This window comes from Drosophila melanogaster, chromosome 2R (genome assembly GCF_000001215.4).
Source record: "Drosophila melanogaster chromosome 2R".
Taxonomy (NCBI): domain Eukaryota; kingdom Metazoa; phylum Arthropoda; class Insecta; order Diptera; family Drosophilidae; genus Drosophila; species Drosophila melanogaster.
In genome coordinates, this window is record NT_033778.4 from 1,797,610 (window position 1) to 1,814,727 (window position 17,118).

At 43.3% G+C, this 17,118-nt stretch overlaps 1 pseudogene; it reads right to left on the minus strand.

The window, feature by feature from the left end:
• Nucleotides 1-9,254: 9,254 nt before the first annotated feature.
• CR41379 lies at nt 9,255-9,733 on the minus strand (annotated as a pseudogene).
• Nucleotides 9,734-17,118: the final 7,385 nt, after the last annotated feature.

Below are 17,118 nucleotides of genomic sequence, written 5' to 3' on the forward strand. Positions count from 1 at the left end.
TTCTCAGCTATTACTTCGATTACTAATTTGATTTTTAGGTCTCTGTGTATGTTTTCGTTTCGAAGGTACCACGGCGCTCCAGTGATAATTCTCAGAATTCTTGACTGTGCTCGCTGAATAATGTCTATGTTACTTCTGGATGCGTTGCCCCACAGCTCGGAGCCATAAGTCCAGATAGGTTTTAAGACGGAGTTGTATAGAAGAGCTTTGAACTCCAGACTAAGTGGAGAGCGAGCATTTATGAGCCAGTGGAGGTTCCTTGCTTTAAGTTTAAGATGTTTCGATTTGGCTTCTATATGTTTGCGCCAAGTGAGCCGCCTGTCCAGATGAACTCCCAGATATGTTACCTCGTCGGCTTGTGGAATGCATATGTTATTCAAGACCAGTGGTGGGCATGTTTGTTTGTTTAAGGTAAAGGTAACCTGCTTGCATTTTTGAACATTTATTGAAATTCTCCAGTCGGCAAGCCATCGTTCTACAGATGTTAAGTGTCGGGATAGGAGTGCCGTGGCTTTTATTGGGCATTTCGAGCGACTGAGTATCGCGGTATCATCAGCGAACGTGGAGGTTGTTAGATTGTAGTCTATGGGGAAATCCGCCGTATACAGGGTGTATAAGATTGGACCCAGTACACTGCCTTGCGGCACTCCAGCTTCGATTGCGCAATCGCGTGAAGTGCTTGTATCGCATCTTATTGCAAACACTCTGTTATATAGGTATGACTTCAGTAGCTTATGTGTGTTTTGGGGCAACAGCTTGATTATTTTAAACAAAAGTCCATCGAGCCACACTCTGTCAAATGCCTGCGCGACGTCTAGAAAAATGGCTGTGCAGTATTCTCGATGTTCAAAAGCAGTACGAATTTCTGACGTGATTCGGTTGACCTGTTCGATGGTTCCATGTTTTTCTCTAAAGCCAAATTGATGTGTTGGAAGTGTGTTGTTTATTCTAAGATGAGGGCTAATCCGAAGGAGTAGCATTTTTTCAAACAGCTTTGAAAGACATGTTAGTAAGCTTATCGGTCTATATGATGATGGCTGCGTTTTATCTTTTCCTGGCTTTGGAATCATTACTATGGTCGACTTTTTCCATTTTTGAGGGAAGTATCCAAGCTTGGCGATTGCGTTGAACAACAGGCAGATGTGAAGAATAGCACACTTTGGGAGTTCAATGAGCATTCTTGGAGTTATTAGGTCGTAGCCAGGCGATTTTCTTGGGTTCAGTTGCTCTTTGATAACCTTTGCTAGTTCACATGGTCGGAATTCAAAGGGTTCTTGAGGATCTAGATTGGCTGCTATTAAAGGAGGGAGAATAAATGTGTTGGTAGAGGGATTTGGTCGGAATACATTTTGTAAATGGTCAGCGAAAGCACTGGCTCTTTCTTCATCACTTCGAAACCAGGTGCCAGAGGGACTTCGGAGTGGCATAATTGGCGCTATTGGAGTCTTTAGGTTTCTGTGAGCTCTCCAAAGAGGGTACTTAGTGCTGGTGGGAGAGAGTTGCTCGATATATGAACGTTGGCTGTTTTTTTCCTCTTGTTTGAGAGCATTGGTAAGCCTGCGTGTGGCTATCTTAAGCATGTGCTTAGTAATTGGTGATCTATTAGACTGCCAATCCCTTCGTAGGCGTCGTTTATCTAATACCAGCCGCTCGATTTCGCGATTAGTTTTGATGTAGTTTGGTTTTGCATACGTCACTGGCGGGGTTGAAGCCTTTGCAGCCGAAACTAAAATGTTTTCAAGAGTTTCCGTTGACTTGTCTATATCCTCCTTTGTAGATAATGCCGTCGTTAGTTCTATGTGTGAACAGACATACTTTTGATACCTTGGCCAGTTTGTTCTAAAATTTGTGAGTCTATACGGTGGGTCGACGATGTGGGGGCGAGTTAGCATATTTAGAAAAACAGGTGAGTGATCTGATGATAAATCTGCTAGTGCTTCGGCGGTGACCATGTTGCGGGGGACATGTTTAGTAATTGCAAAATCGATCAGGTCTGGGATTTTTCTTGGGTCTGCTGGCCAGTATGTAGGCTTACCCGGGGATACATAGTCTAGCTTGTTTTCTGGCTTCGTAAGCGCATTGTACAATTGCTTACCCTTTGGCGACACAAGTCGAGATCCCCAATGGGTGTGCTTGGCGTTATAGTCACCCGCTGCGATGAACCTGTCACCTAGTGTGTTAAAGAATTCCATGAATTGATCCTCAGAGATTGGAAAGCGCGGTGGGCAGTAGACTGCGGCTAGAGTCGTTGAACCATTGTTGAGTTGTAAGGCTATGGACGTAGATTGTAAGTAGTTTTTGTCAAAATTGTTTAAGTGGTGGTGTTTTATGCGATTTCTGATGAGTATTCCAGTGCCTCCATGAGCTTTACCATCTGGATGATTTGTACCATAGAACAAGTATCCTGGTATATGAAAATTGTTTTTATTTGTGAGGTGCGTTTCTGATAGTAGCATTACGTCGATGTTTTTTTCGTAAATGAACTGTGTGAGCTCTTGTGTATGCCGTGAAACGCCATTTGCGTTCCACAGAGATATCCGTAGGGAAGCCATTATGGGGATTTTGAAGATACAAGAAGTTGAATCAGGATATTTTGGTTTTTCATGAGCTCTTGCAAAGTATTTTGCATGAACGTCATGAAGTCTTTCATGCTTTGCTGTAGGGATAGCATCATAGCTTCGATGCCACTTTGTTGTGTTTGTTGGATGTTTGTCGGTGTATGTTCGGAATGAGCAGTTCTTGTCGGTGGGGCGGGCACTTCTAGTCCGGATTTTAGGGCGCTAGCGAAAGAAATTGTTGGAGTAGTGCTTGGGACAGTTAGGGGTGGTTGAAAAATCGGTTGCGGAGAGTAGAAATTGACTTTGTTGTATGTATGTGCTGTGGCAATACGTTTGTTTAGGCGGCTCTTCAATTCTTTGTACACCACACAGCCTCTGTAGTTTGCAGTATGTTTTTCCCCGCAGTTACTGCATTTCTTCACAGACTTATCGTCCTTGTTTTTGGGGCAGTTTGCGGTAGTATGAGGTTCGCTACAGACAACACATACGGACTTAAGGGTGCAGTATGCCTTGGTGTGGCCGTATTCTTGGCAATTAGTACATTGAACTGGATTGATACGTTTGTGCGGCTCCTCCACGGTGATCCTCCGATGTAGCAAGTACTGTAAATTGTATATTGGGTGCACTTCGTTTTTCTTTAGTGCCTGGAGCTCTGGTTCGAGTTCTATTTTGAATAGTGGCTGCGGAACTTTGTCTTTGTTTAAAATATTAATAGCTGTCTTTGCAGAAAAGTTTTTGGCCTTCAGAGCCTCAATTATCTCAGCTGGTGTCACTGTTGCTTCAATGCCCTTAAGTACTACCTGTAGCCCTTTGCAACTTTTTAATTGGTATGTGTAGTAGTTTTTACCAGCATCATTTAGGTATTTAGTCACTATACGGTGGTCTGCTTCTGTTTGGATCTGTAGTTTTATTTCATGAATATTTCCTTTTTTAAGTGGGATAATGTGGAACTTGCTGTCACCAATCAAAGCAACGAGTTTATTTACAAGTGCATTTGTACTTTGTTCTCGTATGAAAATTGGTGGAGGCCTGGTCTTTTTTGGTTCCCCTACCGTTTTTTCGTTGGGTTGTTCGGTCGCAGAATCAGCCAAGATAGCATATCGGTTTGAATTATTTACTGCAGAGTTTTCATTGCCGTTGTTGGTTCGATTGATTTTGGGTTGATTACCTGCCTTATTGTTTTGAGGGCTGAGCTTTCTCTTGATTTGGATGTAGCGATCCATGCCAGTCTGCACAGTCGAAATCGACTTCTGCTTTTGTTTTGATTCTTCTTTACGTGCATTATTGTTGTTGCAAACGGTCAGTGCTGCTGAATTATTTACAGCTGGCACAGCGATAATTAGTTGGGCCGCTGACGAAGTTGATGTTGTGGCAGTTGCCAGTGAGGTCACTGCACTCGTTATTGCAGTGTTACAGTTACCCGGGACGGTCGTTTGGCGCTGCGAGAGGAGCGGGGTAGGAGAGGCGGTCTCTTCGCTCCACGACTTGTGAGCCGAAGCAGGCAGAGAGGGAGAGCAAGAACGCGGTCTGTCGTTCGCTGAGGGCAAAAGTTTCGAGTTAGTTGAAGGTGAGGGTGCTCGATCACCGATTTGCGGTGAGACGAAAGAAAAGTATGCATTGTTGCGTTGTAAAGAGAGCCGGCGCTCGTCTTGTTCACATTGTCGCTGAGAACGTATGTCGTTTTGATTCATTGTTCTAAGTCCACATATAACAATTACCAGAACAATATGGAATAATTATTTATTTTAGTAAATAATTACTATAGTCAATAATTGTTAGTTGTGCAAACTGCACTTTACACTTTGTGTTTAACTTTCACTATACTGTTGTAGTTTTTAGAACTTGCTATTCGTAGCTTGAAAGAAACACGTCTCCACCCGAAGACTGTGGAATGCCGAATTTAATTTTAAATTTAATTTTCGCGCCCTACTGTCGCAACACAACACTGATCACACGGTTGATCTGGCAACGCCTCCCTCTCCAGATCGCCCGCTGTGCCAATTTGGCAGCGCTATCAGCTGTTTTATCCGCTGCAACAATCGCAAGATAATAAATTACCTATTTACCTGAAACAGGCGCATAATTAACTCGCGTGATTACAGCGAAAAACTATGGCGCGACTCCACCGTGTAGTTTTGCCAGTTTGAAGCACACACCGGCCGACACAACTTCTATGGTTTCGAATATTTCGCGCAGCGTTAATTTAAGACGTCTTCACGGCGATGTAGACTTGGTCTCCCCCCCCCCACCACCCTTCAGTGTGGTAATGTATGTGTGTGTGTGTGTAAGTATATGTAGTCAAGTGTTATACTACGGCACATATGCTACCATATATAGTATATGTATATATATGTATGTCGCAGGTTGTTATTTCTCGTTATGCCATGTTGACAAAAGAACTTTTCGAGTGAAGCGAATTCCAACCGGCGTGTACAATCGTCTGCATGCCACAGTTCGCATTTTCTACTCGCGCATCGATTTATGCTTCACATACGGTAGCTGGATACTATACTCGGCGACAGCGGACAGCGGACAGCGCTATACTATACCAAGATTGGATGCGCTTTATGGCGGCCACCACCTGACGTCGCTTAGATCTCCTAATCTTGAAGCGGTCCCTCGCCTTTTTCACCTTCCTCGAAACTAGTCGCATGCGGCTCATTTGGTGTTCCGTAAATATCCGATTTTGGGCCTCTAAATACCGTCGTATCCGTTCTTCCGCTGGTTAGAATCGTAGCCTTGACTTAGAATTACCCAATCCTCTCTCCACGATTGCTCTGCATGATTCGTGCCTGGGCAAATCCCTCCAGCTCTCGGATTTCCCAGCCGGACGTTTTCCGCGCCATCGGGACATTTTGGTGACACCGTGTCCGGTCGTCCAAAACGATTGCAAAACCACCGCTGTGCAATCCCAGAAACAATGCTCCAGGCTCCCACAGTTCCAGCATCCTGCTCCCGCTGTGGCTCGGGGTCTGGGCCGGATCGTCGTTTTCATCGTGGCCCTGCACCTCATTCACCCGCATTTTACCCTGCTGCCCATATGAACCTCAACGCACTCCTCACGAAGCTCATCAACGGTGAACACCTCCATCGCATATACGTATCGCGTTATCCCGTCTCTCAAGCCTTTTTTAACCATCCTTACCAATCGACGTTCCGGCTTTGGTTTTTTCAAGCGCGAGGGCAGTTGTTGCATGGAATAGATATAAACGTCAGCGCTTTCCCCAGGATGTTGTTTGCATTGAAGCAGCTCGTGCATCTTTTCGTGCTAAGTCTGGTGACCCCGGAACCGTTCCATCAGCGCCCTGCGAAACTGGGCCCAGGTGTCCATTCTGGACTGGCGAACGTGGACCCCATGCCACTCCTTAGCTCTTCCCGATAGGAGGACAAGGAAGTTCCTCAAGATCTCTTGCCACGGACACGGATGTTGACGCCTTAGGAACTCCAGTCGGAAAACAAAATCCTCACCGTTTTCACCTTTCTGGTTGCGGTGTGAATTTCTTTATTGTGAACGGCTCGTCAACCCTCGGCGCCAATTTCGCCGCAAAGCCTTCGACTGCCTTCGACAGGTGGTGCTCTTTTGCCCATACTGTGTCCCCCACCTTGGGGCACAGTACTGCTCCCTCCAGTATCCAGTGGTCTCCGCCACTCCTGTGTTCACCGCCAGCTGCAGCTCCGGACAGTTATCGTCCCATGTCCTCTGAGCGGCACCTGTGAGCTGCGCTATCATCGTTTTGACGGTGCGGTTCGGCTTTTCCGTTGGGGTTTTGTGCTAGGTATATGAAGCAGGACTGGGTACTCAGAGCACTCAGAGTACAGTATCCCGCAAAAACTCGTTCGAGCCAAAGGAAGCATTCAAAAAATTTCAGAGAATAGCCTCGGAAGAAGCACCACCGCAATAAAAATTTATAATAAAGTATGCCCCTGTCTTATTTTGTATTATTTTTATTATTTTTTTAAAGCAAAAAATATATAAAACGAATAAATAAATGTAATAAATATAAATATTAGTATTTATGTCTGAAAAAAGATAGAATTTCTTAGGTTAGGAGCGGCAAAGAGTAAAGATTACAGATAATAGGATAAAGCCTATTATAGTCAGAACATAATATTCTGTAAGGCTCATGCAACTGATAGTTAGACCTACAATGATTTAAGATGAGAGGTATGTAGTTTCTAGTGATTGTGCTTGAAACAGAGAAGTTAAGCCGACTAATCAAGTCGGGACTCTCAACTTCACCACGAGTAAGCTTACCAATAAAGACTGTTGCAAGCATCGTTTTACGGTTAGCTAGCGAAGGTAAATTAATTAAAAGTAGTCTACTGGAATAAGGAGGTAATATACGGTTTGCATCCCAATTTAGTCGCCGCAAGGCAAAAAAAGAAAGAAGTTTTTTGGACCGATTCAATGCGGTTCAAGTTAATTGCGTATTGTGGACTCCAAACAGGTGATCCATACTCAATAATCGGTCGGAATAGCGAAATGAATAAGGTTTTAATTATAATTTAATTATAACAATAATTATAAAATATAACTACCTAGCCGCCTTATTGACAGCAGTCGAGATATGGTTTAAGAATTTTAGGTTAAAGTCCGTAGAATAATAAGATCATCATCTCGTGTTAATTTATCCAAAGAGCACCCACTTAGTATAAGTCGAGTGTATTGTGTTGACACGACAAAAGGTCATAACTTTATACATACGTTAAGCCATTTAAGTTAAGAACGTTATCAGGGCAGCATATATGAAAGCTGTCTAGATCAAATTTCAAGTCCAAATGTCAAGAAATATCCTTATACTGGAGGACATCGTCAGCGTACATAAGTATACGCGAATGCTTTATTACTGAGGGAAGGACGGTAATAATTAAGGTAAAAAGGAGCGGACCAGGGTGGCTCCCTTGTGGGAATGAGAACTTTTAAAAAGGACACGTTGCGTCTGGAAATTCAGATCACTTAAAATCCAATTTAGAAGATCAACAGGGAACCTAATAAAACAAGTTTCCTTAAAAAAGAGAATGATTATCAGAGTAAAATGCTTTTTTAAAGTCAGGTAGATTTTTTTCAAGATTAGTTTTAAATTTGATATATATTGATATATTTTGATATATAATTTAGATTGGGACAAAATATTAGATTCGACTTTGATACCGCGAAAGAGTATGGCTGTTCGGAGGTAACGTAGAATATGTGGTTTGAAAAAACAGGCAGTTTATGTGCGTACAACAACAACAGGACTGCAAACAAAACACGAAACAGATAGTAAGTAACGCACAAAGACACAAGGGCGTCGCCTGGGTAGGGCTGCGTATCACGCAACTTCCGGTTGTTTATTTACACTATGTACGGTTCTTATTCTCTTAGTCAATTTGTCTCCAATTCTAATGATTTGCTTCAAATACATAAGCTGTTTGATAGGTGCTTTTACTTACAGTTTCTAGTGTTGGAAGATGAATTCTACTTTTTGACACCTTTATGTCTGTTGGATTGGGTGCCCTCTTGAGTGCATCACTCATGGGTACTGATCAGACGAAAATTTGAGCTGCGTAAGCGGTTTTGACCCTTTGGTGGGAATAACGGATTCGGCAGCGGATGTTAATGTTTACATTAGGGCAGGCTGGATTTGTTATTGTCACCAGAATTGGGATTCTTATGTTATACTTGAATTTATGAGGCATTCTATGATTTTGTGTATGGCTGTTGCTATGTGGTAATGTATTATTTTTTTTTTTAATTCGTTTATTGACTAACTATTTACAAAATAACATTATACATTAAGGAGGGCAAATCCAGGACACCCCGCGGTATGGCCCTGAAGCATTGCTTCGCGAGGACGATCAGGATTTGCTCACTCGTAGACCCTCCTGGCTCTCTCGGCTCTTCTGAGCTCGGTGGTTAACGCTGCGGCGAAGCTGTTGACCGCTTGCCATTCCGCCTCCCCCTGCAGCATGAATGGGACTAGGTTGTCCGCATTCAGTCTGCTGCCAAGTACGGTTTCCAGAGAGCTCCGTTCCCTAGCGTATTTATCGCACGAGAAGAGAACGTGCTCAGCTGTTTCGCTCCGTCCACTTCCGCACCGTGGGCAATCATCCGCCTCCTCATGTCTAAAGGGCTTCAGGTAGCTGCGAAAGCAACCGTGCCCGCTGATCAGCTGCGTTAGGTGGAACGTTATTTCGCCATGCTTCCGTTCTAGCCACGGTTTGAGGTTGGGTATCAGCTGCTGCGTCCAGCGACCCTTAAGCTCGTTGTTCCACCTGTGTTGCCATGTCTCCAGGGTGTGCTGCCTTGCTTCAGCTCGTATTGCCCTCTTGGCGCAGGGGGAGAGGCTTCGACCGTGGGTTTGGTTGAAGACCACTTGGTTTTCCTGCGCTAACAGGTCTAGAGGCGGAATTCCTGCTATCACCAATGCCGCCGCATTGGACACTGTTCTGAAGTCGCAGCAGATACGTAGTGCCGACAGTCTGTGGGTAGCATTTAGGCCCTGGGCGTAGCTTTTGGTTCCAAGCGCTTTTGTCCACATCGGGGCGGCATATAGCATGGTCGCTCGGGTGACGCTCGTCAGCAGCCGTCTACTCGCCTGTTTTGGGCCTCGGGTGTTCAGCATTATGTTTGATAGCACCCGATTTACTCCTCCTGCTTTCGAGCTAGCGTAGGCTATGTGTTCCCGGAACGAAAGCCTGGTGTCAATTATGACTCCCAGGCGTGATGCTTTGCAGTGGCGCCCGCCCTTCGGCTGGAGATTTGATGAGGAAGATGTACTCCGCTAGCAGTTGCGCCTTGGTAGTGTCTCGTGCGGACCAATAGTTGAGGGCCTGCTGTTCTAGATGCGCCCAGCGCATGCTCTTCAGTACAGCCTCGAATTCGCTGGACAGCCGCTTGAGGAGCAGCTTGTGCCAGTAGATGGCAGTGCGTTCGGCAAAGGATTTCAGCGACTGTGCCTGCACAGCATGCAGGCGACCCACTACGCTGTGCTCGCAGTCGCTGCCCTCGTAGAGGGTTAGGTATATTAACCAGTTTGCCCTCGTCCTTGCCATTGATGGCATTGCCAAGGGCAGCGCTTATCTCCTGAATGTCCTGCACCAGGAGCAGATACTGTTGCAAACGCTGCAGTTGTCGCACCTTGTCTAAATCCTCTGCAACTCCCTCAAGCACGGGCTGGCACTCCTTGAGCTTTCTTTTCTGCTTGCCTGCTGCCTACTTCGACAGTGGCCGTCTCCACTGTCTTCCTTGAGCTTATCAGGACAGCCTCAGTCTTCTCCGGCGCCAGCTCTAACCCCATTAAGCTGAGCTAATGTTCAATGGCCCTGATGTTTTGGTTACAACTTTCCTCGGCCTTGTCGGGATGCTTGTCAACAACGAGCAAGGCCACGTCGTCCGCGAAGCCTACGATCTCGCTCCTCCCGGCCAGCGGTAGGCGAAGTATCCCGTCGTACATGGTGTTCCACAGAAGCGGGCCGAGGACAGAGCCTTGCGGGCTCTGAAGACTCCATCCGACTACTCGCACAGTAGGACCCGATCAGAAAAATAGCTGCGGATGATTCTGACTAGGTAGGCTGGGACGCTGAAGCCAATTAGTGCTTCTGGGATCCGGTCCCATCTCGCTGTGTTGAAGGCGCTCCTGATGTCTAGTGTGACCATGAGGCAGTACTCTTTGCTACCCCCCTTCCATCTGGTGCCCTCGATTGCTTGGGTCGCTATTTCGACCATTCTGTTGACCGCGTCGACGGTGGACCGCGTTTTCCTGAATCCAAACTGGGACCGTGAGAGCTCACCCGCGTCGGCGAAAGCCCTCTCTAGCCGAATGCACACCAGTTTCTCCAGAAGCTTGCCAGATCCATCGATGAGGCATATTGGCCGGAACGATGAATTCTTCTCGGGTGGCTTTCCTGGTTTTGGGAGGGAGCAGCAGCTTTTGAACTATCCAGCAACTCGGGAAGACTCCTTCCGTCAGGCACTGGGTGAATGCCTTCGCAAACGTGTCTGGCTGGAGGTAGAGAGCAAGCCGAAGCGCCCTGGTCGGGATGCCGTCGGGCCCGGGAGCATTGCCGTCCTTCAGCAGTTTTGCCAGTTCCAGGATCTCTTCACTGCTGACGTGGCGTCGGTTTCGACGTGGTCCCCTGGAGTTGGGTCGGCGGGGCGTAACCCATCCATCACAGGGAACAGATGTTCCGCTACACTGCGGAGCATCGCTGGGTCCAGTAGCTTGGGAGTCCTTGTGTACGCCTTCTTGACCACCACCTTGTAGGCACTTCCCCATGGGTCGCTGTCGGCAGAATCGCATAGGTTGAGGAAGCATTTGCGTTTGCTCTCCCTTATGGCTATCTTGAGATCTTTTCTGCGGGCTCTGCAAAGGACTCCGCACCTCTCGCGCGTTGGTATCGACGTCTGGCGGAGAGGCACTCTCGACGAGCCGTCTCTATCTCCTGGTTCCACCAGTAGACAGGTGCTCTTTGTCGGCTATGCGTCCTGCTCGTTTGCATGCTGGCGTCGCACGAGTTACCGACCCATCGGTACCATACACCACCCCTCCCTCTAAGCCACCACGCCTACACAAGTAGAAGACATCGAACCGGGAAGCTTTGCGATACAAAGTTGCAGCATAAACATCAACAACGGGTCAGACGCCGACATCCGCCCAAAATGCTGACACCACATTCTTTTCGCTCAGACAGAACAACGCATACAATTCCATATACATACTTATAAACATACTCATACTTTCTGCTGTGTCAGATACTTTATTTCTAAAAACTTTAACATTGTAACACATACATACATATTCACTGTTAGCTTATTTAAGACTAAGAATAAAGACGACGATACAGTCGATTTCAAGCAGCAAACACTTGTGGACGTACATAATCTCCGATCAAAATTCTCCCAAGACGGCCGTGGCTACGTTCTGGACCGCATAACTCCTCTATCTTCTGAGGGATAATACCTCCGCAAGACTCCCCGGAGGTAACTGGCGCAGCCGGAAAACTGGAATGGAAAATACTTTATTAAACCTTCTATTAGTTCTATTGTAAGTAGTTGTGGAAAAAGAGTGAGAATGAAGTGCAGAAATGTCTTAAAGTGATTACAACAAAAATCCTAATACAATACATAAACCGCCTTAACAAACATACAAAACACGCATATAAAAAAAAAAAAAAAAAAAAAAAAAAAAAAAAAACCCAAAACTTAAAAATGCCGTAACCGCGAAACATGATATGTGTTGTACTTGTGTGAAATCAATCGCTGATAGTCACTGCCGAAGTTTATTAAGGCCAAGTACCATATCATTACTTTCATGTGTACATACATATATATGCAAAACAATTAAAACAACATACACACACACAAATATTTCAAATGCAAAAAAAGAATGTAGTGTACCTGCGTGGCATCAATCGCTGATAAACCACTGCCGAAATATTAAAGGCCCGGTACTACATCACAAAACACATATATATGCAACAAAAATATACACAACAAAACCATATATACAAACGTGTAAGAGTGACGTGTAATGTACTTGTGTGAAATCAACCGCTGATAGTCACTGCCGAAGTTTATTAAGGCCAAGTACCATATCATTACTTTCATGTGTACATACATATATATGCAAAACAATTAAAACAACATACACACACACAAATATTTCAAATGCAAAAAAAAAAGAAAATGTAGTGTACCTGCGTGGCATCAATCGCTGATAAACCACTGCCGAAATATTAAAGGCCCGGTACTACACCACAAAACACGTATATATGCAACAAAAATATACACAACAAAACCATATATACAAACGTGTAAGAGTGACGTGTAATGTACTTGTGTGAAATCAATCGCTGATAATCACTGCCGAAGCTTAGTAAGGCCAAGTACCACATCATTACTAACATGTGTACATATATATATGCAAACCACCAAAACAAATACATATACACATACAAACACTCCAAAAAAACAAATAATACTATATGAACGGCGAAGCGTATGTTTTCTAAGGCTGGATACAAAACCACAAAACCAAATATAAATTGCACACCTTAATAAAGAAAAGAACAAAAATGATAATAAACAAAAGAAAATTTTTTTTTTTGGAACATGCACCCATACTCTCACTCTTTCAACACAAATAAAGTATTCAATTTATACATACATACAATAATACCACTATATTACAGAAATTAACGCACAAGAAAACACACACACTATCCAACAACAAACAAGTAATTAAGAGTTATTAAGTACATCGTAAACTGCATATTTTTATCTTAAATGTCAAAGAAATTAACACAAACTATTAAACAAACAACTCGTTCCGTGTTAGGATCACACACATTTCCAAAAAGAGTTACACGATCAGTTTCGAAAACAAACACCCTCCCCGTAATAAGAGAAAGCACCCCCTTACCGCCCCTTCAACCTATAAATATGGATTCGGGCAACGCCTCCGTAGGTAATTCCGCCCCCGTAACACCTACTGTCAGTGGCTTTAGCAGTATTGCTACGGCACTTAGTGCCACCGATATTTTAGCCTTCGTTAAAGAACTTCCGACCTTCGATGGTACTCCAGGCCAACTCGACAAATATATAACTAGCGTTGAGGAAATAATCATGCTCATTAGGGGTACCGACCAAACTCCGTACGGACTTCTGACACTCAGGGCAATTAGGAATAAAATAGTTGGAAGAGCAGACGAAGCTCTAAACCTAGCCAACACCAAACTTATATGGGACGATATCAAAAGTAACCTACTACGTTTATACTCTAGCAAGAAAAGCGAAGCTATCCTCTTAGGCGAGCTCCAATCTCTCCCAGATAACCTAACCCTAGGGCAATTGTTCTTCGGCTTATCGAGGATTAGGAGCCAACTTATATCCATTACTTCCAATAGTGGACAGTCGGCCACAATCATCGAAGCCAAGAAAACACTATATGACGAAGTCTGTTTAAACGCCTTCATCTCAAGAATTAGAGAACCACTTAAAACAGTCATCAGATTGAAAGACCCCAAGACTATCGAAACAGCTTACGAGCTATGTCAAAGAGAAAGGGCTCGTTACCAGAACAGAAACCCATATCCCCCAACACAAAACAACACCGAACGACGAACTAACAACTACAATAACAATAACAACAACAATCACAGAGACAACAACGACCGCAACAACCGTAACTCGTCTTACACCCAAAACCACTCAAACCATTACTCAAACCCCAATTCCCAATATCGTCAATCAAACAACGGCAACAGAACTAGTAACCCGTTTAAAGATAATAAAACAACAAATTATGGGCTACACAACATAGAAGAAGAAAAACTCACCCAACACTGCCCTACCAACCTAAATTTTCAGGCACCCGCCTCAGGAACCCAACAGGATACATAAATCCTACCACACATGCAACATCCCTTCCATACATAACTCTAAACCTCCAACAAAAATTCCCTTTATCATTTCTTATCGATACAGGATCCAATAACTCCTTCATTGACCCAGAATCTGCAAACCAACTAGAGTGCACAATTCTACCAACATCCACTTCAATTACAACAGCATTAAATAGTTTCAAAATTGAAGAAAAGGCAATATTCCCAATGCCACCCGAGTTCAAAACCGAAGGTCAAATTACCCTACTTAAATTCAAATTTCACTCTTATTTCAATGGCCTCATAGGAATGGACCTATTATCACACCTAGAAGCAAAAATAGACCTAGTAAACTTACAACTAGTAACTTCAAAGTCTACACTCCCAATATTCTTATACACTAACCAGGCTTCAAAAATTTTTAACATCCCCGCCTACAGTAAAGTTATCTTACCACTACCAGTAAAGACTAATCATGGGGAATTCTATTGTTGTACTACACAACTAAATAATGAGTTATCGTTGTCAGAAGGACTATATAAATCAAACAATAATATTGCCAATGTCGAAATCTCTAACCAATCCGACTCAGATAAACTATTATACCTAGAATACCCCCTAGAAACCATCCCATACAATAAAAACGACCATATAGAGCTCTTTAATATATCAGCTACACCTCTTAATAACGATACCCCTCAAGCCCCATTACATATCCTCACAGAACACCTCAATCCAGAGGAAAAAACAGCCTTAACAACCCTATGTAAACAATTTCGCGACATATTCTACAACCCAGAAACACCATTAACTTTTACCAACAAAATCACACACTCCATCCCCACCATAGATAACACTCCTATCCACACAAAATCCTACAGATACCCTTTTGTCCATAAAACAGAAGTCAAAAAACAAATCGAATCCATGTTAGACCAACAAATTATTAGATCTAGCCACTCCCCTTGGAGCGCCCCGGTGTGGGTGGTCCCAAAAAAACTAGACGGGACAGGGAACAGGAAATGGCGACTTGTAATAGACTACCGGAAACTCAACGACAAAACCATTTCGGACAGATACCCCATCCCAAACATAAATGACATATTAGATAGCATAGGCAAAGCAAAATATTTCTCAACGCTCGACCTAACTAGCGGTTTTCATCAAATCGAGATGAAACCAAAAGATATCGCCAAAACAGCCTTTACAGTCGAAGGGGGTCACTACGAATTCACACGGATGCCCTTCGGCTTAAAAAACGCACCGGCTACCTTTCAACGGGTTATGGACAGCGTTCTTGGCGATCTCAACGGCACCATTTGCCTAGTCTATCTTGACGATATTATAATTTTCTCGCCTTCCCTACAAAAACACCTATTGGACATAAAAATGGTATTCGAAAAACTCAGAGCGGCAAACTTTAAACTACAACCTTCAAAATCAGAATTCCTAAGGAAAGAGATAGAATTTCTAGGCCACATAGTCACACAAGACGGAGTTAAACCAAACCCGAACAAAATAAGTGCGATCAAAAAATTTCCTTGCCCCACCAACAGAAGAGCTATCAAATCTTTTCTCGGTTTTCTGGGTTATTATAGGAAGTTTATAAGAGACTTTGCACGAATAACGAAGCCCATGACTAAGCAATTGAAAGGGAAAAGACAAGTTACTACAGACAAAGACTTTGTAGACGCATTCGAACAGTGCAAAACTCTTCTTTCCAATGACCCAATACTCATACACCCAGACTTTGAAAAACCATTCATTCTTACTACGGATGCTAGTAACTTCGCGTTAGGAGCCGTACTATCTCAAGGCTCCTTACAAAACGATAGACCTGTATGTTTTGCCAGCAGGACCCTCTCCGACACCGAAGTCAACTATTCAACCATAGAAAAAGAAATGTTGGCAATAATATGGGCAGTAAAATACTTCAGACCATATATTTATGGCGTAAAATTTACTATTGTTACAGATCACAAGCCACTAATATGGCTTATGAATTTCAAAGAACCCAACTCAAAAATAATTCGTTGGAGACTCCAACTCATGGAATACAATTTTGAAATAATTCACAAGAAAGGTTTACAAAATGTAATCGCAGACGCCTTAAGTAGAGCGGACCCAAATTTAAACCACAACGAAACACTGACTGTTAAGCCTTGCCCCACATCCGAAAAACCTATTAACGAATTTAACACGCAACTCATACTAGAAATAGATACAAATACGTCTTACCAAACTACAACACCATTTAAACAAAAGATTAGGAAAAAATATTCACAGCCTTGCTTCGATTTCGATAATATTGTTAAAATCTTGAAAGGAACCCTAAAACCTAACAGGATTTGCGCATTCTTGGCGGACGATAATAATTCCGCATTAATCGAAAAAGCATTCTCAACGTATTTTGCACATAAAAAACACTTTAAAATTATCAGATGCAAATCACTTCTCCACGAAATCGTAGGAAACCCCGAACAAAACAAATTCATTCAGGAATATCACACTAACAGCAACCACAGAGGCATAGACGAAACATTCCTTCACCTCAAACGAGAAACCTACTTCCCCAATATGAAAAACAAAATCTCTGAATTAATTAGGAATTGCGAAACCTGTCTAAAGCTCAAATACGACAGACAACCACAAAATATAGTATTTGAAACCCCAGAAACCCCATCGAAACCCCTCGACATAATACACATAGACATCTATACTATTAACAATAATTTTAACCTGACAATCATAGACAAGTTCTCAAAATTCGCAGCTGTCTACCCCATCCCAAATAGAAACGGTATCAATTGCATCAAAGCAATCAAAAATTTTTTCAGTCAATTCGGACTACCCAAAAAACTAATACACGACAAAGGAGTAGAATTTTGTAACGACATATTCCGCAAGTTTTGCTCTCAGTATAATATACTTTTCCATGTCACATCCTTCCAACAATCTTCAAGTAATTCTTCAGTAGAAAGTTTACACTCCTCTTTGACAGAGATTTACAGAATAATACTAGACACACGGAAAACACGCAAATTACCTACAGACCGTGAAGAAATAATGTCAGAAACTGTAATAACATATAATAACGCAATCCACTCCACCACTAAACACACCCCTTTTGAACTTTTTAATGGTAGGACCCATTTATTTGAGAAAACAATAATACCCAATAATGAGCATGACTATT